Source organism: Triturus cristatus, chromosome 2_2 (genome assembly GCF_964204655.1).
Source record: "Triturus cristatus chromosome 2_2, aTriCri1.1, whole genome shotgun sequence".
Lineage (NCBI taxonomy): Eukaryota > Metazoa > Chordata > Amphibia > Caudata > Salamandridae > Triturus > Triturus cristatus.
In genome coordinates, this window is record NC_140582.1 from 1,091,958,427 (window position 1) to 1,091,966,492 (window position 8,066).

Genomic DNA, 8,066 nt, shown 5'->3' on the forward strand with positions numbered 1-8,066 from the left:
GTGAATGGCTATCTCTTCATCCATGTTATGCCCATAAGGATAGCGAGTACATAGGCTAATGATGTGCATGGATTCCTTTTGTCTTAGTTTTAAAGTGCGATTACCTCCCCTTTGGTTGAGAGTTACTTGTTCAATGATGTAATAGGAGAGTTTTGTATAATTGGAAAAATGATGAGATTCAAAATGGCGGGCTTTAGGATATTGTTTGTCATTCTTGTTTATTGCCCTGATGTGTTCCAAAATGTGTTTTTTTGGCCATATGTGTGGTGCTACCTACGTATTTCAAGTCACACGGACATTGCAATACGTATATGACAAAAGAGCTTGTACACGTAAGGAACTGTTTGATCTTCAACATCTTGTTAATACTGGGATTCCAGTATTCCTTCACCATGCGGCTGTTGCTGCAGGCTTTACAGTGTCCACAGGAGAAAAAACCTTGTAGGTCTACCCCTCTGTGGACGTCCTTCCTGCTAAGGTCATTCTGGACAAGTAAGTCTTTCAGATTACGCCCTCTCCTGTATGTGATGCTGGGCCGGTCAGGTAATGTGGCCCCAATAATGGAGTCACCTTTCGAAATGCCCCAATTTTTTTAGATACATTTGCGAATTTGGTTGGAGTTGCCATTGAAATTGAGTATCATGCGTGTTTGATGCTCATCACAAGTTTTCCTCTGGGTGGAGATATTGTCACCCAGTATAGTTGCACGTTCTACCAACTTCACTTTGTCAACTGCCCTTTTCACGACCCAACCTGGGTAACCTCTATCTAGAAACCTTTTAATCCTAATGGTTTCCACTTGTATGTAGCTTGTCTCAGTGCTGCAATTTCTTTTTGCTCTGAGCAGCTCCCCGTACGGAATACTCCACTTGAGATTGTCCGGGTGGCTGCTCAGAGCATGTAGTAGAGTATTACTGGCCGTGCTTTTACGGTGGAGAATAGTGTGCAATGTGTTTTCTCATACCTGTACCTTTGTATCTAGGTATTCTACCTCAAAGTTACTGATGTTACTAGTTAGAGCAATATTCAAGTTGTTTTGATTTAATTAGGAGATAACCTCCAGGACCTGTTTGCTACCATGCCGGACATCAAAAATGTCGTCTATGTATCTCAGCCATAAGATGACTTTGGTCAAGTCATCTTGCAAATCATTGTTTTTGATGTCTTCCTCCCATGCCCCCATGAATAAATTCGCGAAACTAGGCGCGAAACATGTACCCATCGCAGTACCGTGGGTCTGTACATAGATTTCATCATTAAACATGAAAAAATTGTTTGTAAGACAAAACTTGATCATGTCTAAAATCATGGTGGTATGTCCAAGATATCTGACATTTCTTTGCTTAAGGAATCTAGCGCAGGCTTAGGTCCCTTGATTATGTTCAATCGCTGTGTACAAAGAGTTCACATCCATTGTTATCAACAGGAAGTCATTTTGCCAAGTCAATTTATCAATCTTTTCTAGGAAATCCTTCGTATCCCTCACGTGAGAGGGTAATGTCATAACGTATTCTCTAAGAAAATGATCCACATCTCTTGATACATTTTCGAGTGCACTACCCCTAGATGAGATTAGAGGTCTTCCCGGAGGGTTGTCACTGCATTTATGAATTTGCGGAAGAAGGTAAAGGATAGGGAGAATGGGAAAATCCCTCTTGAGAAAGCAGAATTCCTCCAACTCTATCCATCCCTTATCCTTCCATTCTGTGAGTCTTTCTTCAATGCAAGTGACACCCTTGTTGTATGCAGCACGATTTCCTGTAAGTATTGCTGTTACTTAGTTGGCGATCAGCTTCCTTAGTGTACATTTCTCTTGGTAAGATAACAATGTTGCCGCCTTTGTCTGCAGGTCTTATCACAATGCTAGTATCTGCGGCTAACTCACACATAGCTTTTTTCTGGGTCATTGTTAGGTTATGTTTGAACCTCTTAATTTTTTTAGACCAATTATTGCGTCTAAAATCTAGCAGGTCCTTGTCTACTTGATCCTGAAATGTGTCAATGTTATTGTGGTTAATTTTGGGGTGAAATGTAGATTTGGATTTAAAATTGGTACAGGCAGCTTTGTCATGTCTGACCTCCATTTCATCTAAAATACGGAGAGCATCAGAACTCAGATTCAGGCCTTATGGGTCATTTGCCAATTCGTCTAATGCCATCATGGTGTCAATAATCCCCAATTGTTAGTTCATCATTGGGTGTGGGACGTTCCCCAAGTTGTACATCCCTGCTTCTGACTGGTTTTAGTTTATAATCATAACAACAAAAGAGTGTGCCTTGCAAACAATTAATGTAGAGCACGACAGAAGAATCCAACTAGGTTCTTTATAAAGCCCTCACTCACCAACCTGGTTGGTGACATGCTTCATCATTGGGCCCCATCAGGAGAGGCCGAGAGCCACCCTGGTGTGCTACAACGCCAGAATTACAGCAGAGCTGGTTGTTCGTGTGTAGTTAATAGTGAAGGAGTGGATGTTAAAAGTATCGCGATTGTGTCAAAACATTTTTTTATTAGAAGCCAATCGGACACAGTAAAAACAAGGTGTGGGACAAAAATGCTGAATAAATTGTTCAGCAGAGTCCGCTTAAGAGGTGGTTAACATGTTTCTGCCTATGTGTTGTAATTTTAACAGGCATTCATCAGGACCGTTAAGTGTAAACCCCGGCGGTATGGGCACGCTAAGGCCCACCCTAACCTGAGGTTCTAAGTGTGAAAAAGATAAAAAGTGTAAAAATATACACGTAACATCTGGTATCCCTCGTGTGTGGGAGGAACCGAGTTTATTCTGGATGAACATAACATACACAGACATACATGAAAAGAAAAAGACAAACATAATCGTTAGCCGTGATTCGATCAGTAACTCATGGTTGAACAAACAGATACTGGTGCTCTACGCAGTGCACATAAGCAGTAACACTTATCAGTACGTGCTGCTTTTGAGAAAGGGGTGAACTACAGATGATAAACCAAACTCAATTCGGTGGTAGAATCTCACAAGAGAGTCGAAAAATATGCCCATCGTGAATCGTATCGATAAGCACGAACTTGTGTAAAAAGCACTATGCGTAAAGCATTTATACATAGCGTAATTGGGCATTGGATATTTACAAAGAAAAAGAAAGCGATGTCTCACATAAGATGCAGTCACTAACTACATCATGGGTCTCGAGAGAGAGGGGTGATAGCAACAATGGCACACCCTAAAGAGTTAAAAAGAAAGAAAACGAAATAGAAGGTGATCGGTTACAAAGCAAAGACCAAAGTACCGCGTTACTTATGTTGTCATGCGAGCATGGAGGACTCACGCCTGCAGTGCTTAACACCCGCTTGGTGCCTGAAAATTCCCTCTTGAACCGGACCCCGATGACAAAGAAGCGGGGAAACCGGCTTGTGCTTTAAGCAGAAGGTCCGGAGGCTCGCAAGGTGGCGGTGTAGCGTCACGATAGACGCGGTCACGAGGGCGCCGAAAGGCGTCATGTGCGGTGAACCAAACCGGAGGCAGAAGACTCTGAAGGACATCGTTAGACGAATCGTAGGGTAACTAACAGAGAGTTAGTTGTCAGGGCACCATCGCGCTAAATGTACGCGCTTCAAGAGTAGCTTGGTATTAGCGTCTAGACGAAAAAACTTTATTTAGCCTTTACGGAGTACAGAGGAGCAGATTCATTCTGCTAAATGTCTCCGTGAATAGCACTGGAAGAGACAAATATTAAAGGGAACCCACAATGAAGTAATGGTTACAACTAGTTATATGAGAATAAAAAAGGATAAAAAAACAGAGTATGAATGTAAGAAAAAACGGAAGGGGGGACTATACAAGTGAAAGTTGTCCATGGGGCTGGATGGCCCAAAACAACATATCAGTAGCAGATAGTACTGAATATGAAGAGGAAATCCATTGTAAATCTTTTGGTAACAGGGCCCAGGACCAGTATCCGACGTTATGCATATCGGGGTAGGAAAAAACAATACCCTATCCAGAGTACTAGTCATCCTTCTTGTTAGAGATAAGTTCCCAAAGGAGGAACGGTTACAAAAGAGGGGTGTAGGTAGGATGTTTAATATCATCTACAAGGCCGAGAGATGTGCACGTGGCTAACGTTTCAACACTGAAGCCCAGGGGATGTTATCATTTAACCCTTTGTTATGAGTGCCCAGCCGGTACACCCACCTTTGTTCTTTTTCAAAAAGGATTTCTTGAGTGTTGCGTTGTGTTTGCACATGTTCAATGACTGTCCATCTGAGATCATTTGCAGTGTGATTGTGCTGTATAAAGTGTTCACTTAACTTGGTGGTGATTCTGCCACAGCGGATATTACTCCGATGTTCACCAACTCGTAATTTCACTTTACGTGTGGTCATGCCCACATAACGTAACTCACATGGACAAGTGATCAAATAAACCACATTTGTGGAGTTACAGTTAGTGTGGGCTCGCTGTGTCCACGTCTTGTCTTGTTCCAAATTTAGCACCTTTGTCAAATGACAGGCGCTGCAGTTAGTGCAAGGGAAATGACCCATGATTTTAGGCAAACCCCATGCCTCAGTAATAGTTGGATCTCTTGTGGGGTTTTCTCTAGGGCGTGTATGGACTAGGGTGTCTTTAAGGCTACGTCCTTTTTTGAATGAAAAAAGGGGTTTATCCCAATTGCGATTGTTGCTGGTGAGGATACTCCAATGTTTGTTAACAGCTTTTTTTACTGAATTTGAAGCGCTGCTGTAAGTTGTTACGCATGTTAAAGGTAGTTCTATATTTTCTTTGGGGTTATATTCAAGAAGCGCCTCTCTGGGCTGGTTCCGCGCTCTTTTATAGCCTTTGTTGAGGATTTTATCTGGGTAACCCCTGTGTTTTAACTTGGTGGTGAGATCGGTTGACTGCTTTCGGAAGTCTTCCAAATTACTACAGTTTCTCCTTACCCTGAGATATTGGCCATAGGGTAAGTTTTCTCACAAAGGTCTTGGGTGGAAACTTAAGAATTCTAGAAGGTTGTTCCTGGCAGTGGGTTTGTAGTGAGTTTTGGTTGTTAGACACCCATTGGACGTTGAAATCACAACGTCCAGGAACACGACTGATTGTGAACTACAGGTGTGAGCGAATCTCAAATTAAGATCCAAGGTATTTATCCATTGTAAAAAAATCATTAGGTCATTCTCTGCACCTTGCCAGATAAGGAGGATATCGTCTATGTAGCTCTTCCAAAAAATAATGGAAGAGGAAAAGGGGTTGGTAGCACTTTGGATGTGTCTACGTTCGAAGTCATGGACGTAGAGGCCCGCTACACTAGGGGCAAAAGTGCTGCCCATAGAAGTCCCAGTTGACTGTAGGTAGATGTCCCCCTTTTATTCAAAAAAGTTGTGTTTGAGTGCCAGAGTGGCACATTCCAGAATAAATTCATTGGGTGTTTGGTAGTCCCAGTTTATACCATCGAGGGCCTCACCCAGGACTCTGATGGTCTCGTCCTGGGGAATGCTAGTATAAAGGCTCTCGATGTCTAGGGTCACTAATGTAGTGGCCTCAGTGTCAATTGATAGTTCTTGAAGTAAGTTAAGGAGGTTCTTAGTGTCCTTAAGGTAGGTGGGAGTCTTCTGGATTAAAGGTTTGAGAAAATAGTCGTAAAAACGGGACAGAGGCTCAAGAAGAGAGACAATGCCCGAGACAATAGGGCGACCTGGAGGAGGCATTTTATTTTTGTGTATTTTTGGCAGGGTATAGAAATAAGGCACTGCACTGTCCCCTGCTGTCAAAAAGTCTGCCTCCTGTTTGGTAATGTGACCATTATCCTCTGCCTCTCTCACAAGGTTAGTAATGCGAGCCTTGAGTTCTGTGGAGGGGTCCGTCGTGAGTGGTTGATAGTTTGTCCTGTCACTCAGCAGGCCTTGGCACTCATTGTCATAATCAACTGTATTTTGTATCACAATACCACCGCCCTTATTAGCAGGTTTGATCGTGATGGTAGAATTAGTTTTTAGACTATCAAGTGCCCTGTATTCTAGCGCACTCAGATTCTTGAATTGTCTAGGTTCATCAAGGGTCTCGATTTCAAGAAAGACCGCCAACTCAAAAGCAGTGATTTCTGCTGGTATTGCATGAGGGGGCGGTATAAAAGTGCATCTTCATGAAAGAATATCAAAGCTTTACTAGAGTAGCAAAAGTGGATATGTACATTTTAATGTTGAAGTCACACCCCCTAAACTTTGTGAACAACATTTTAAGCAGTTGCATCTTACTCAAGAGGGACATTTAGTAACAACCTGAGTTATTGCAGCATTGTGATAGACTTGCTAAGCAGTTGCTTCTGATTTGAGAGGTACATCTAGTAAAGTTCTGAAAGGCTGCAGTCCTGAGAAAGACTTTAGACAGCAAAATATATTCAGCAATCACACATAGAACAGGCTGATATCATATTTGAAGCAACAGTACATTTTCACTATGTTTATGGGTAATGTCCATGTAAAAGTATTCCAGGACCTACAATGGTTAACAGTAAAGTAGCGGGTAGTACCCAAAACTATATGCTGACATGACACTCAAATGTTTTCAAAAGCATTCCTTCAGAAGTAAGCCACTGATAGTTATTTCATTCATAAACAAATGTCCGATAATACCACAATGTGCCAAAAATGATTTATACATCTACACATGTAAACAACACAAAACAGGTCCAGAAAGGTAGCATATAAACTTGGGAGGCTAAAGAAAACACAAAGTCTTTAGACTGGTTTAATTGTACTGCATCAAAGCAGAACAAGGACGTAGAGCAACACTCTTTCCAATATTTCAAGCAAACAAAGCCTATATTCATAGTGACACTCACACGCAGAGAGAGACATAATTGCAGGGTGCCATGCGCACAGACCAACTGGCACACATCACTTGCAGACAGACAGGCACCTATGAACATAAACACTACAAAGTGGCACAGACAGCACACATGAAGGCACACATGCAGTACTGGTATACATGCACACGCAGATGAACACATTTGTTCCCCTACTATCCTATATCCTGATTTCTTCTCCCCCTCTTCTTCTGCCTTTCCCTCTTCTCAATCCTTATTTCTCCTCTTCTTTCTTTATCCATCTTTCCTTTTTCAATTCATTTTCTTCCCCCACTTTCTCCTCCCCCACAACAGAAATGCCAAACCCATTGGTTTTGCCAAAGGGTTTTTGATTTATGGGGCCCAGGACACCTTGATTATGCCTTGGGGTGAAGGGTTCTTCGGGGAGTACCTAGACTGACTGCTTTTGGACCGCGAGATACATGGGATACCGGGATTAGAGATCCTTTCCCATTGACGAACAAAAACAATATGAAAGCAAAGACTGTTGTGTGGTGAACCAACGGGTTGATGAGTTTCTGTGGGTTGTAACTTTGTTCTTAGATCTATTCCTGCTGGCAGACCTGTCTGTCAGGATGTGAATAAACCCTATCGTCCCCTCAAAAGGAAACCCATAAGTTGCAGGCAGGTACTGGATAGATTGTGTATAGCTTCAGATCAGCCACATCAGAGCGGTGTTGCTGTACCTTTCTCTTTCCTTGCCCATGGCTGTGCTGTTTTCCTATTAGGAGACAGAGTAACTACATCATGACACACAGCTGACAATTGTATTGTGTTATTGTGTTGTATAGTACAATGTATAGCACTTCATATCACTGAAGCGGCCATGAAGTGCTCCTGGTCACATTGGTTCCGCGGGCCCTTTTGTGGTGCATGGTTTATTTGGTATGTGTTGTCGCTTGGTGTACATGGGTGGTGTTGGATGAGATGCACATGGATCAGAGAAATGCTTCAAGCGTGGTGTGGTGAACTGGTAGCTGATCATAAGCATGAGGTATTGCATGCGCCCACCATCTTTTTAGGATTAGTGTGTCATATAATTAAGCAAACCCAAGATCTGGCATGGCAGTTCGGGCTGGACTGTTCCCATGAGGAACAGGGTCAAGACTGATATGGCTGGGTCTGAACTGAGGTGGCGAAGTGAGCTAAAGAACGACGATGATTCAACCCAGATCTGTGACTGGGGGTGTGTGCCTGAAACATTTCAGTGCTCCGTCCATCAT